This window comes from Lactuca sativa, chromosome 4 (genome assembly GCF_002870075.4).
Source record: "Lactuca sativa cultivar Salinas chromosome 4, Lsat_Salinas_v11, whole genome shotgun sequence".
Taxonomy (NCBI): Eukaryota; Viridiplantae; Streptophyta; class Magnoliopsida; order Asterales; family Asteraceae; genus Lactuca; species Lactuca sativa.
This window is the reverse complement of record NC_056626.2, coordinates 15397059-15413424: the sequence shown is the minus strand read 5'-3', so window position 1 is coordinate 15413424 and position 16366 is coordinate 15397059. Positions and strand designations below refer to the sequence as shown.

The 16366-nt window shown below is 31.9% G+C and overlaps 1 long non-coding RNA gene and 1 pseudogene across 1 annotated transcript; one reads left to right on the top strand and one right to left on the bottom strand.

Moving 5' to 3' along the window:
• Positions 1-1318: 1318 nt before the first annotated feature.
• LOC122197586 (uncharacterized) lies at positions 1319-2703 on the top strand. The gene is made up of 3 exons (XR_006191191.2): positions 1319-1991; positions 2066-2122; positions 2202-2703. It is a non-coding gene; the product is annotated as an uncharacterized LOC122197586 (long non-coding RNA).
• Positions 2704-6306: 3603 nt separating this feature from the next.
• On the bottom strand, positions 6307-16128 carry LOC111894904 (tubby-like F-box protein 7; annotated as a pseudogene).
• Positions 16129-16366: the final 238 nt, after the last annotated feature.

Genomic DNA, 16366 nt, shown 5'->3' with positions numbered 1-16366 from the left:
ATTGGAACTGGCATAAAAAACATTACAAAAAATTCAAATAAGGACCGAGAGATGCAACAAAACTTTTTGGTCTAAAATTGCAAATACCAGATACAGCCAGCCAGAGACCAAAACTTTAAGAGTTAATACTCTTGAAGCTTTTATAGATTATACTCTTAAAACTTCCAAAGCAAGTATGATCCTTGTTTCTTTGTGTTCTTATATATTTTGGTACAATCCATGTATCCACCTATAGTGTTGTAGGTATGTTGTTACGATGCTTTATATATAATTATATAATCTTTTGTCAAAAAAATATATTTATTGTCTGTTTATTGCTTGCCATAGTTTTACTTAGAAGGCCTCAAGGAACAAAACCAAGTCGATGTTTCTTCCTTTTACGTTTTAGGGTTTAGGTCATTTTTGGTCACTTAACTTTTGGTTTTATGCTTATTTGGTCACTTAACTCTTTTTAAGTTTTAAAAGGTCATCAAACTTTTGACTATATGCTCATTTAGTCACTTAACTTTTAGTTTGGTCACTTAACTATTAGATTTGTGCTAATTTAGTCACCAAACTTTTAAAATTGTGCTCATTTAGTCACTAAACTTTTAAATTTTTTTAAAAGTTTAGTGACTAAATGAGCACAATTTTAAAAGTTAGGTGACTAAATGTGACCAAACCAAAAGTTAAGTGACTAAATGAGCATAAATCCAAAAGTTTGATGACCTTTTAAAACTTAAAAAGAGTTAAGTGATTAAATGAGCACAAAACCAAAAGTTAAGTGACTAAAATGACGTTTTAACCATTAAAATTTTAATTTACAGTGTTATTTTAGGCAGAATTTCATGAATGACTTTTGATATAGTTATGTATTCTTTAACATGAAGTTCAATATGATGATTCTTTTTATGTATTGTTTCTTTTGTCAGGTCCATGCCCTGAATATCCAAGATCCGAAGTTGAAAGAATGTAACATATTAGACTTTGGGTGTTCGGGATTGCTTTTGAGCATCAAAAGCTCTTTTTGTAAGACTTTTAGTGGAAGAACTTTTGCAAAAGATGTTATTTAAAAAGTGTTTGGATTAAACAAAATGACTTTTGATTAACTTTTATATGTAAAGTCAAAAAAAGTCAGCTTTTTGTGACTTTTTAAAACCCTTTCTTTTACTCTTTGTAAAAAATCATTTCAAAAGAACTTTTTGATTATCCAAACATTTTTTAGCTTATTTTAAAGTTAAAAAGTAAATCTAAAAACAATCTCAAACACCCTCTAAAACATTCCTTTTTTGTGCTTTTGATAAATACTAATATATGTTCTGATGTATGTTGGCTTTTCAATTGAATTTAGGGTTACAACAACAATTTTGGAGAAGAAAGAAAAGGGATAAGACAAAGAAAAAAACTCATAAAAACTTATGAGAAAGCATCCCACATTATTAAAGATGACGCATAGGCAAAAAACAGTCAACTTCACCCTTCTTTACGCATGTGTTTCACAGCTTTTGCTTAGATATGATCGAATGTATTTCACATCTTTTGCTTCTAGTTCTACTACGTTTGCACAATCAAAAGCATAGGCAGAAACATATATGTTCCACAGTCCTTGCTCACATATGAATGAATCTATTGGTTATGTATGGATATGTACTATTTATTCTCAAACGAGATCCAGTTTACTATGAAAATCCATTACATTTACACAATCAAAATAAAAAAAATAAAAAAAAACCTCTAAACCATGCGAAACATGAATCTTTTCCTAGTTATTATTATTACACGATCTGGTTTTATCGTTTGCTTTTCCCCTTTGACGTACGTATGCTGGAAACGAAGCACCCAAACTCAAATTCGAAAATCAAGCATATGTTGCTAGAGTTTTCCATAGCAGAGACGACTAAGAAACTTTGGTGCTTCGTGCTCGATCAACGGTGGTGACTGGACAACTACTGATGTTTCCTTGAACGATGATACATTCTTCTTGTTTCAATTTCTCCTACCGATCTTTTTGGGTTTCTTTCTTCCCCTCCTCCTCCTCCTCCTCCTCCTCCTTCAAACTAATATTTTTGTTTGTTTTTTGAATTAGGGCACCACTATTGATACCCAACCGGTAATCGATCGAGGCAAAACCCTAAAAGAACAGGTTTGAATCTTCTCTTCGATTTGTCTTCTAATGGTGTTTTCGTTTTCTGTTTAATCTGACCAATTTTTAAATCTTACAGGACATTGCTCAAGAAGCTGTGAAAAGTGTTGTCCCATTTAGAGCAATTGCATTTTGGTCCCTGAGTTCAACACTTCTGCGTTTTTGGTCTCAAATAATCGATTTGGAATTTTAATTCTGATTTTCATGTTTTATAACGATTTACATTCATGAATAACCCAGTTTTTTATTTTTGTAGAATTACCATTTTGCCATTGGACCAAAATAGAAAGAAAAAAAAAAGTATACTACAGATCCGAATATGTAGTTTTCTTTTGTTTCTTGTTATTAAACTATTTCTAAATTAAAAGTTTTCAATCGACAAATATAATGTTACATTAAGCTCCATTAATGGAGAGGTGTATCTTGCAGTTTGGTTCACAACTAGCATGTTTAGAAGCTGAAGTAAAGGAGCATGTTACAGATGAAAGAGAGGAGCATGAAGAGGAATATTTTACTGCTTAGTATATAACCTGATATAACAATCATTTTGTAATGGTATTTTAAGGCAATGCACTATACTATTTGGCACTTTGGAAGTGTTTTTTGTTTGCGTCCTATGTTGGTATATTTACCAGCTGACACTTTGAAAGTGTTTTTGTCAAATTTTAAGTTACATTTATAAGTCATTTTCCCTTTTAAACTGAGTTTTTGCAGGCATCTAAGAATCTTGGAATAGCTATTGTTGACACTTGAGTTACCTCGGGTAAAAACAGGTTTGCTAAAGATTTGATCAACAAATTAAATTAAAAATGAAAATAAAAGCAATAGATAAGGATAATGTATTAATTTTAAGACAAAATTACAAAAATGGTCCCTGTGGTTTATCAAAAGTCACAAAGTTAGTCCCTGCTAATTTTTTTTGATGCAAATGGTCCTTTTGGTTTGCAAAACTTGCAAAGTTAGCCCTTTTTACTAACACCGATTGTATATAATCGTTAGGAACTGAATCTGTAAGGGCATTTTCGTCTTTTTAAGTATAAAGAGACTAAATTCGTGACATTTGATAAACCAAATGAACCATTTTTGAAGTGAAGTTTGTTTGGGAAAAAAGAATTTAATTGAATGAAGGAAGGGGGGAAGGCTCGAGACCTTCACCCCCCTAAAATAACAATGGGACTTAACCATTTGAGCTAGAAGCTCACTTGGTTATAACTTCCTAAAACCAAATTATATAATAACGAAAATGTTAATACATAAATAATAAATAAATTATTAAAAACGTTTTTTTTATGTAAATTTTTTTAAATAAAAAAAATTATTTTAGTCGTATTATAAAAATATAGTTTGTTACAAACAATTTGTATGTATTTTTATATATTTATTTAACGTAATATATATATATATATATATATATATATATATATATATATATATATATATATATATATATATATTTAAAAAAATACATTTTCGTATAAAAAATATGTTTTCGTAAAATATATTTTTTTATGTCTTTGAAATAATAATGATTAACACTAATCATGACATAAAAAAATATATAAATTATTTTGGGTCGCTAGTTCTAAAACCGTTTTTTCGGTTATATGTATTAAAAACAACTTAACAACGATTTTGTTATGTATTTAAATAATTTATACGGTATTTTTTTTAATGTCAAGCATACTATTAATTATCGTTATTTCAAAAAGCTATATAACTATTTATTTTCATCTTCATTTTAACCATACGATTTAGAACTTACGATTAATATGAAATACGTATTTTAAATAAGATATATAACCGAATAAGTTTTTTTAAATACATATAACCGAAAAACGGTTTTTCAGAAAACCGATTGGTCCAGTCAGTTTTTTGAAAACTGTTTTTCGGTTATATGTATTTAAAAAAGATGAAATACGTATTTTAAATAAGATGAAATATGTATTTTAAATAAGATGAAATACGTATTTTAGAACTAACGACCTAAAGGAATTTATATATTTTTTTTATGTCGTGAGTAGTGTTAATTATTATTATTTCAAAGACATAAAAAAAATATTTTACAAAAACATATTTTTTATACGAAATGTATTTTTTAAAGGTATAAAAATACATTTTATGTTAAATAAATACATAAAAAATACATACAATTTTTTTTAAAAAACTATTTTTTTTATAATACAACTAAAATAAATTTTGTTTTATTTAAAAAAAATTATGTAAAAAAAATGCTTTTAATAATTTATTTATTATTTATGTATTAACGATTTTGTTATTATATAAGTTAATTTTAGGAAGTTATAACCAAATGCGCCTCCAGCTCAAATGGTTAAGGCCTGTTGTCATTTTAGGGGGGGTGAAGGTCTCAAGTTTGAGCCTTCCCCCCTTCAGTCAATTAATTTTTTTTCCAAACAAACTTCAAAAATGGTCCCTATGGTTTATCAAATGTCAAGAATTTAGTCTCTTTATATTTAAAAAGACGAAAATGCGCCCTTACAGATTCAGTCCATAACGGTTATATACTAACGATGTTAGTAAAAAGGGCCAACTTTGCAAGTTTTGCAAACCACAAGGACCATTTTTGTAACTTTGTGACTTTTGTTAAACCACAGGGACCATTTTGTAATTTTGTCTAATTTTAATTAATGGATTTTCTATAAGAGCATCTACAATGGGGAGTTTAATGAAAGAGTTGAATGAGGTGTCATGTCTACTTGTCATTCAATAGATACAACTCCGTCATTATGAAATGTCACATTGGCATTCAACGGATTTGGAGTTCAATGGTCATTGAACTTTTCAATGCGAAAAAGGAAAGTCTTTAAATCTTTAAATAAATATTTTTTTAATATGTTCCATTGAACTTGTAGAGTTTAATGCATTGTGGGATAAAAATTAATAGATTTTTATAGAGTAATGAATGATGATGTGACACTCCATTGAACTCTATTGAGTTCAATGTATTGTAGATGCCCTAAGGACCCTCTCATTTTCCAATCCCCCCTCATTTCTTGTCTTTTGTTGTTTTTTTGATTATTTCCTATTTTGTTTTTTTTTCTTGTTTTTATTTTTTTAATTATTATTATTATTATTATTATTAAATTTTATTATTATTATTATTATTATTATTATTATTATTATTGTTATAAATTTTGCATAAAATTTTAACATTCGAATGACATTAGAGATTCGAACGGTTATATAAAATCGGTTTTAAATATTTTTTATATTTTAATATTAATATTATTGTTGTTATTATTATTATAAATTTCGAACAACATTTTATAAATCAGACATTAAAAATTCGAACGACTATATAAAATCAGAAGAAAAACAAAGTTTGTCCCTATTAATTACGGATATTAATTGGTACGGTATTACAATTGTGTGGTGCGTTATGCGGATTGAAAACATTTAGTCAGCACTATACAATGTTTTTCATACAGCCGAATGTTCTCATCCATAATTAATAGGGACAAACTTTTGCTTTTGTTCCCATTTTATATAACCGTTCGAATTTATAATGTCCGATTTATAAAATGTTGTTCGAAATTTATGACAATAATAACAATAATAATATTAATATTAAAATATAAAAAATATTTAAAAACCGATTTTATATAGACGTTTGAATTTATAATGCCGTCCGAATGTAAAAATTTTGTACGAAATTTATAATAATAATAATAATAATAATAATCATAATAATAATTTGTGTTAAAAAAGAAAAAAAAAAGATGTCAAATCAAATGTTAAAAATTTGATTTGATTGATTTTAAGGGGTAAATATGGATAAAAGGATACTTAGAGCAACTCCAATGGACCTGCAAACTTGTGTTTTGCAGGCCCAACTTGTTCTAATCGACCTGTAAACTTGCCGGCACTTTTGGGTAGTGCTACACCAAATCAACAAACTTGTGTGGAATTATTCATCACCACTAAACATATATATATATATATATATATATATATATATATATATATATATATATATATATATATATATATATATATATATATATATATATATATATATATACTAGGTTTAACACCCGTGGAAACCACGGATTAAAAAGAAAAAAGAAAAATAACAAAAATAACACTTTGTAATTTGGAATCATAATGACTACTAAAATATATGACAAAAAAACTATATGCAAACAATTATTTTATTCTCTAAATTTTTTTATTAAAACATTATACTTTGAAAACTTTGAACTATTTATTTATAGTTATAATCCATGGTGAACATATCAACACCAACTTTTCCAAACTGAAGCAAAACCGTTTCACCATCACCTTTCCCACCTGGTTGACTCGGGTCCAATGTTGCCACCAACTGAAAATTCTTAACCTATTCAACTGTCACCCACCCATGGAAATTCAAGCACCAACACTGCCAATGTTCATGCCACCTTGGAGCTTTGTTTCTCAAAAGGATTTGTGTTTGACCAGAGTCAAACTGTTGATTTGTTGATCTGGTGATGTTGATGTGGATGTTAGAGAACACACTATTCTTCTTGGACCCCTTGATTTCAAAAGATTAAATTTGTACGAAGTTTCTTCAATCTCAAAGTTGCTTCATGGAACTTGTGGGCTTATTTGTTTGCTTGCAATTTGACTCACGAATTTGCTACTTAAGTGTTTGCACCATTGTGTCGTGGTTGGCTGTCATATATTGTGAAGTTTGTGCCAAGAAAATCTTACCTATGAAGGGTAAAATAGTCATTATGTCCATATTATGTCATAAAGAAGTATCAATGCATAGGTGTATAGTGCTTAACCCATTAAGCTCATTAAGTACAAAAAAGAAATAGTCACTTACCTTAATTTGCCAACATAAGCATTACTTCCTTGATATGAATCATCTGGATTAAGTGATATTATGTATTCCATGTGAGCACCATGTCTATATCTTCTTACAGCTAAAAGAAACTTACCCTTGTTTGTAAATGCTGCAAAAATGGAATCCAAATGATTAATACTTCAATTACAAGTTACCAGAAATATATTTTCTGGCATGTCTGGTTGTATAATACATGATTCACAAACAGAATAAAGCTATCGATGATGCTTACATGGAGTAGCAGCAAGATAGAGGTAAAACACTGAGTTCTTCTTGTTTTTTTTTAATCAGGCATTGAATTGGAGAATCACCTGAACCAGGCTGCAAAGACATGGAAATTCGTTAGATAAATCAAGCATGTTCATCTATTAACAACATTGATAAATTTCAAGGATCTATTATAGCGTAATAAGTGAATAATGGAAACCTAGAAGGTAACAATTTGCAGAAATTATATACGAAGCATCATTAGGCATATATTCCGTAATTTACCATGTGAATTCGACGATGAAGTAAGCAATATTATAATGAACGACGTGGTTACTGGAGAATACCTCAAAATAAGACCAAGTCAAAATTGGCAACCATGACCACAGGTGAGCATCTATCAAACTGTTCCTAATCATTATCACAATAGAATTAACTTTATGGAGTTTTGACTTATGCGGCTTGCTTTCAGTTGTGTGAGCTAATCAAAAGCTTCTCCATAACAAACCAGATAATCATCTGGCTAAACATAAGAATCTAAAGGAATTTAACAAAAAAATTGAAAAAAATAAACTAACTACATTTAATTCATTGATTCAAGCCTCTGTGGAATCAACGACATAAAAATTAAGGTATATAGCTTGAAACAAATAAAATCAGATAATATACAGCCATATCATACCTGCTTAAGACAAAGAAAGGAATGTGATCTTCCCGCTGTGAATAGGAGGCTTTACGATCTCTCTCGTAACTTCTCTCCAACTTTTACAAACACATCCACAAGCAACCAGATTTCGACGGAGCGGCCACCCGTCATCATGATGGGTTTTGGTCATAAGACATCCTATGTGCTCATACAAACCCTAAAGCTCGGATCTAGGTTTCTCTATTGTACATACTTTGAATCCAAGACTTTGAACCCTAATACTAGCATATGGAAATCAATATTAACATATAATTAGGTTTAAGAACATACCTTGATTGTTATATAGCAATAACAATCCAATTCCTCCTTGAATTGACCTTGGAAAGCTGAGAGTCACAAGTGTCACTCCTCTAATGGCTTACAAACACCATAAGCAAGTGGAGAAGGTATATAGAGAGAGGAAGGAGGTTAGAATTCGTGTTTTGGACTTCTTGGGAAGGGATACACGAATTCATGACCTTGGGGTTGTTTATATAGGTGTAGAGATAGGGTTTCAGTCATTATCCTTATCTAGTTGATTATCCATTAAGCAACCAATAAGATAATCCTTGAATCCTTATCATACTCGAATTCTAAGGCTTTCCAACCTTAAATTCGTTCACCATACTTATAAGATAATTCTTACCTTATTTTGTAACTATCACATAATTACAATTCAGCCCCTCTAGTTTAATTAATTACATTTGATCACAAAATTAATTCCCAATTAATTATTGACCAATATTAATTAAACAAATATGATTTCTCCTTTAATATATTATTCTTATAACATATTAATAAATCATATTATCCTCTCTCTCTTTATTCATTTCTCCAATCAAGTTGCTTTGGTGAAGGCAACCCAAAAGGACCATGCACCATCGGGTCAAGTACATACCAAAATAGTTATGGACTTAGACACTAATCCAACAGTCTCCCACTTGGATAAGTCTAATCAACTATTCTGCGTATGACTTCGGATCCCGATCTGCAATCGTAGCTTTCCAAAGCCGCTGTCAACTCTGATCGTATCAAATACGCGTGTCCTTAGATAAGGGATCATATATTCCTCCATTCTAGATATCATATTAGATATGATTTCAAATCATTCTCTTTGTACTATTTCTCGATTTCCGATTTATGACGACTGACTAATTGAACAAATCAAATTAGCCCTAGCCCGGCCGAGCATTTACGTTTGTCATCACTAAACCATCAAGGGGCCCAAAGATATCGCTTTTATCCTACTTTGAATAAAAGAAACGGATAAACTTTGATACAATGCTCACTTGCACTCACGCACCGAATCACACACAACAATATGTTTTATAACACCAAGTTACTGGTGCGTTTACATATTATCAATGTGCAACCGATTCGCAAGATACAACTCACACATCTCGGTTTCAAGAATATAAGATGTTATCGTCTCACCAATCACTCGTGATACAATTCATGGAGTGATCCAAGTGAGCGTGGGTCTAATCCAATGCTCAAATCACATTCATAAGCACTCATGAACGTTGCAGCAAACATTTGCTTATGTCTAATACTTTTCTAGACATTCCACACACCAATTCACGACAGTCTTTATTCATATCTACTTCCAACATATGAACGACTGTGGCCCGTTTGAATAATTCGCTTATTCTTAATAAACTCAATTATTCTGGAAGTCAAAACATGCAAATGTGAAACACAAGAATAATACTAACCCCATATGGCCTCAAACCTTTGAGTATAAATAAAACACCTTTTATTTATCACCATATTGATTACTCATTATTTGTCGTTTCGGGTAATCAACTTCTTACTTGAATTGTAACACTTGTCTCATGCTCCTAGCATGCACACAATGTTTACCTATGGTTCTTACTTTGTGAAATAGATCACATTGAACACATTTCCAATCCTTCTCATTTCACAACTCCAAATCCTTTTCATAAGTGAAAGAATATCAAATTCTTGCTACTTATATAATATGCTAGATTCTAACATTTTATGCAATGATCTCTTTTGTAATGTCACTGCACCAAAGTCACAAAGACTTTTGCCAATGATATTACAAAGTCCTCTATCGGAGATTGTTACAAGACAATTCCATAGACGTGATGTCTCTCACTCAAAGTACATTCTTTGAACATCCTTTTGCATAGAAGTTTTTAATCTAGTCATAGATTTCTCAATATTCAATTCCTAATATGGACACACTTCCATATGTTCCATATGACAACTCATTCTTAATAGAATCTTATCTATTCGTAATAATGTCGATACGGTCCATCCAATATGGAAACATTTCCATATTTTCCAATACTATACTTCCAACTTTCACAAGCGACCAATCCTCGTCGAACTTTGGATTGTCCTTTGATAGTTGTTTAATTGTTTTTAGTCAAAACCAATTCTAGTCCCTTTTCCCTCTAAATGCGCTCGACATTTGGAAAATTTTAGAATGGTCAAACATTAAAGCATTTGCAATCGATCCTATACCCGAAGCGTATGGGACACGACGCATAATGTTTTATTTGCTATGTTCTCAAAATTCGGATTGTGAAAAGGGATGCCGTAATCATAATCGAAATTTTAAGAACACACTATGTACCTTTGACTAAATTTATTAATATTTCTCAACCTAATCCTTTAGATTTGAAATGAAGCATAATATTCTCTCCCTTAATTATAGTAAAACAACCTTTCAACTCTTACAACTTTGCAAAGTATGACTCTTGTTTTCTATAATTAATATTGCTAACCTTGCAATACTTTCCTTAATAATCATACAATCATAACATTTATGCTCCCACTATCATGATGATTATTATAAAACATAACACTTATGCTCCCACTAGCTTCGACATGTATTCATAAACATCTTAACTTTCAGAAAACAATACTTATTGAATTTCTTAAGTTCATGTTTCTAATACTTAGTGCTTTGATAATCCTTTATCAATGCTTCTTGAACTTATACACCTTTGCCTTCGATAGTTCATATGTGTGTCTAAACAATTAAGACTAATTGCCAAACCTCACAATTCAAATTATGGAAAGGGATGCCGTAACCATAATTGAATTCGAGAATGCAATATTACAATCACTATCTTCTTAAAATCTGTCTTAGTGAAAGCATTTCCTCACAATCATTTTCATGAAGGAGAAATCTTATGACACTTAGATTTAAACAGTGTATTTGTTCCTATCCATGTGAATTTGTCAAAACCAAGGTTTACGACAAATTCAAACTCTTATGGATCGAACTTTCTTGATCTCGATTTCTTGCCTTTATGGTAGCACAGCTGCCCACCATGTCTTCCAAGTAGTTAAGCAGCTCACCCTTTCCTATCAATGTACCTTTCATTGATTAAGGTGCTTTGCCTTTTATGCGTTCAAAATGAGAACTCATAGAACTCACATGCATAATTAACTCGATTGGATTGGCACAAAATCAAAATAATGTCAACACGATAGGTTGTCAACCTCAACTCGTGTGCTAGTGATGATTGGTAAGGTTTATTTGATTTGTTCTTGAAACTATTCAAGACCATTAAGACTCCCACTGACTCCTTGACATATACGATTCTTTTGTCAATAACCATTTCTTGACAAACAAATATTCAAGAGTTAGTGTAGCTTTTATCAAAACACTTCATAAATTGGTACTAGTTGGCCTTTGTCTTATTCAAGACATCACAACTTCCTACATTTGATGAATGTTATAAACCTTTAATACTTTTCACTCATTGTCACAATCTTAACTTTAAGACTTGTTATTGGAACGAAGTATGATTGACTTATTGATTTAACCATTTCTTCAATTCTTGATTCCTCTTCTTAGACATACAATTGTACTAAGACTTACTCAGAGGATCAACTGAGATATGGTTCTTAATCACTAAGACATATCATAAAGCATAAAAGCTACTCTCCCTTCTTCTTAGAATGGAGAAACTTTTATCTTTCTGCCTACTTGATTCTTCTTATTCGTTATGCTATTGATCTAAACCCTTTAATCAATTCAGAATTACACTTAATCTTGTAAGTATAATCATATTTACTAAACCTTTAGTAAATCATGACGAATATCTTTGTTACTCTTATGGTGGACTTGATCAACACGCAACTTTGTGTGCTCGGTCTCTTAGTCCTTCACTTGACACTTTGTCAACGAATTGGTCTAATTTCCAAATATGAAATTTCTCATTCATCGTGCAACCAAGTTGCATGATTCCAAATTTCTGTCCAATTGAAACTTGGGCGATGAGAAACTCTCCCTATTTGGTAAATTCTCGACTTTTCCATAAACACCATAAATAAGAATCATATCCATTTGTTGTAGAAATATGCAAACACTAATTTTTCATAACGATTTCATTGCAAGGAAATAAATAAATAAATAAGTAAGTCAAACGAAAATTTATTTTATAAAAGCAGCGGAAAACATTTGTCCTTACAATGCAAAATCCATTGAAAACTATGTATTTCAAAAGAAAATTTTCTAACAACTCTATCATAACTATCTAAGCTCAAAATCTAATCTTCAAGTCCATGCGATCAAGATCCATTCCTTGTGATTAGATTCATTTTGCTCTTTCACCAAGCTTCCTTTCTTTTCACCGATCCTGTAAAACATTCAAATGCAATCTTATTACATTATGTATTAAGAATTAATGAATAGGAACTCAATGGAGTTAGATAGTGGATTTTACCTGAAGCGCAGCCATACTCTTTGACTCTCCCAGCTTCTGGACTCTTCAAGCTCTTTGGGCAGACTTGTATCCAACGCCCTCTCTTTTGGCAGCAAACGCAGGTTGGTTCTCCTAGAACGTCCTCGGAAGCATGGTCGGTTGACTTTCCCAACAAATACGCTCCATTGCTTCGCCAAATCATTTCTGATTCAGCAACAACGAGCATGTAAGTTAGGTCAATGAGGTTGTCATCATGATTCATCATATAATACTTTCTTTTGAACTCATTATATGATTCAGGAAGTGACTGCAAAACCCAATTCACAGCCAACTCATCTGGGAATGACACACCTAACATTATCAACCTATCAATGTGTGATTTCATTCCTAGAACGTGGGCACACACGGGTTTACCATCTTCATGTTTCATTTCCAATAGGACTTTAGTGATATTGAACCTTTCAATTCTTCGATCTTGTGGGTTGGGGAGAACAATAGGAGGAGGAGGAGGAAGTGAAGCATGATTTCTTGTTCCTCGATTAAATCGTGGAATACCATCTTCATGTGGAATACTTGTTCCACGGGATTTGGGAAGACCATAGTTGTCGAACTTTGACATCTACAAAACGGGAGAAAAACAAATTCAAGTTAGTTGATTGATTGAGTCCTTAGTAAATCACCCAAATGAGATACTAAGGCTAGGACCCAACACAATATTCTACAACTCGGGAGAGGGATGCCGTAACCCTAATTGCAGAATATTTGAAGGTAAGTGAATGACGATTCACTAATTTCCACCACGAAAAACGAAAAAGAAATTAAGTTTTAAATCTATGAAAACTCCTAGATCCTTTGAGATTCATTGAACTTTCAATGGCATGTTTATATCTCGATATGCCCCTCTTGTTTGTGACTGGGATGCCGAGGATCACAAAGCGGGTGTGAATAACCATGCAAACTACATGGTGCCCTCACATGTTACGGTCACCTATTCGACGTGCCGGTAAACCACACACGCTCCACCGAACTATGACAAACATTGAGTCACCCTTTGCTACCTTTGCTTAGACCCATTTAGTGTGCCGGTTAACCACACACGCTCCACTAACGTCTTCGCAAGGGCACAAAGTGTAATTTCATGGAATTGCATCAATTCACTTTTGCCTAAGTAACTAAGATTGGGAATTTTGTGAAAACATTTAGTTACTTTAGTAATTCATTATACTTATAATGGAAGGTTTCGTCCTATCCTACCCGTTCGGCTAACGACCCTCCACTAGTCAAGAGTGCGGTGGGTAAGAGTGGATACCCATTCAATCGCCATTTTATAGGCAATTTCCTTAAACACCCCTTATAGACCAGCTTCGTGAATGAGACCTACTAACGGTAAGACTGACTTTTAGTTATACATATATATAATGTTAGACTTTTAATGTTATATATAGTATAGGGTGTATTTTACACTTTTAAAATATTAGGTGGTTCAATTTAACAATTATACTTTTAATTTACTTAAATGGTAAACCTAAACTTTTATGGATTTATTAAATCTCTTTTAATCATACACCTTAATTAATTAACAAAACCATAAGGGTGTGATTTGAACTTTTTCAAAACTATACTAGGGTTTTAGAATTTAACATTCCTAATTAAACTTTTAATCAACTTTTAAATTCCAAAACTTGAGGGAAAGTTTTGAAACATTTCAACACATTAGGGTTTAGAATTTAAATATGCATCAAAATTAAACTATTTAATCAAAATTTAAATTCCAAAACTTGAGGGCAAGTTTTGAAACCTTTTTTTTTTTTTTTTTTTAAAACATTAGGGTTTCAACTATTTAAATTTCAAAACAACAAAACTTTTGGGGTTCAAATTTAAACTATAAAACCTAAAGGGCCAAATATGAAACTTTTCACAACAACAAGGATCAAATAACAAATAATTCAAATTAACATTTAATCACATAATTATCCATATTTGATGATTTCTTGCAAAACAATTTATCAATTTACTTAAAATAATTAATCAATTATCTTATAAGGAAACAATTATCTTATTAATTGATAAATATCTTCAATTAGATTAAAATTATAGTCAAATATATCATATAATCGGATCAATATTAATCTAACATGATAAGGTAATTATCCCAATGCAAAAACAGCAAGAAATCCCGAGATAAGCACTGTCTGACGCACCGACTCGCCGAGTCACCCTCTGGAACTCGCCGAGTAGGGCTGACTCGTCGAGTCCAAGAGTGACTCGCCGAGTCAGGTCGAACAGTGAGGCCAAAACTCGATTTTCAGTTACATCAAGCATCAATACAATAGAAACCAATCATGGCTCTGATACCACTGATGGGTTTTGGTCATAAGACATCCTATGTGCTCATACAAACCCTAAAGCTCGGATCTAGGTTTCTCTATTGTACATACTTTGAATCCAAGACTTTGAACCCTAATACTAGCATATGGAAATCAATATTAACATATAATTAGGTTTAAGAACATACCTTGATTGTTATATAGCAATAACAATCCAATTCCTCCTTGAATTGACCTTGGAAAGCTGAGAGTCACAAGTGTCACTCCTCTAATGGCTTACAAACACCATAAGCAAGTGGAGAAGGTATATAGAGAGAGGAAGGAGGTTAGAATTCGTGTTTTTGGACTTCTTGGGAAGGGATACACGAATTCATGACCTTGGGGTTGTTTATATAGGTGTAGAGATAGGGTTTCAGTCATTATCCTTATCTAGTTGATTATTCATTAAGCAACCAATAAGATAATCCTTGAATCCTTATCATACTCGAATTCTAAGGCTTTCCAACCTTAAATTCGTTCACCATACTTATAAGATAATTCTTACCTTATTTTGTAACTATCACATAATTACAATTCAGCCTCTCTAGTTTAATTAATTACATTTGATCACAAAATTAATTCCCAATTAATTATTGACCAATATTAATTAAACAAATATGATTTCTCCTTTAATATATTATTCTTATAACATATTAATAAATCATATTATCCTCTCTCTCTTTATTCATTTCTCCAATCAAGTTGCTTTGGTGAAGGCAACCCAAAAGGACCATGCACCATCGGGTCAAGTACATACCAAAATAGTTATGGACTTAGACACTAATCCAACAGCCATATCATACCTGCTTAAGACAAAGAAAGGAATGTGATCTTCCCGCTGTGAATAGGAGGCTTTACGATCTCTCTCGTAACTTCTCTCCAACTTTTACAAACACATCCACAAGCAACCAGATTTCGACGGAGCGGCCACCCGTCATCACTCATTTCCACTCGTTTGATTGTCTCACCTAAGAGCTCTGGCAACAAATTAGACCACAAACCTCTTCCATTATTCTTGCCAAAGTTCTGTTCACCAACGACGTCATCGTCTTCGGGAACAACAACAATGTTAATTTCCGGCGGTTTTGATAAGGGCGTTAGTTCCTTAATCGAATTCGACCGGCCGCTGGTTCGACATGATGGGAACGATTGTTGACACCAATAAAGAAAATAAAATGATTGTTGGCATTACATGGAGAAACATACCCCCTCATATTGGAGCTCTCATTTTTGTAATCAAGAAGAGGATTACTGCTGTTGTTGCTTGCTAGAGTTTATGTATGAAGTGGTTAGGGCAAAACAGAGTGTAAGTGACAGGAACACTTACAAAGATGTGAGAACCGGATGAGTGTATTGGGATGAGAGAGACGAAGGTGAGGGAGATGGTTTCGATGGAGATGTATATGAAATACATAGCGAGTATGCATTAGATATATGCAACTTGAAGCCCTA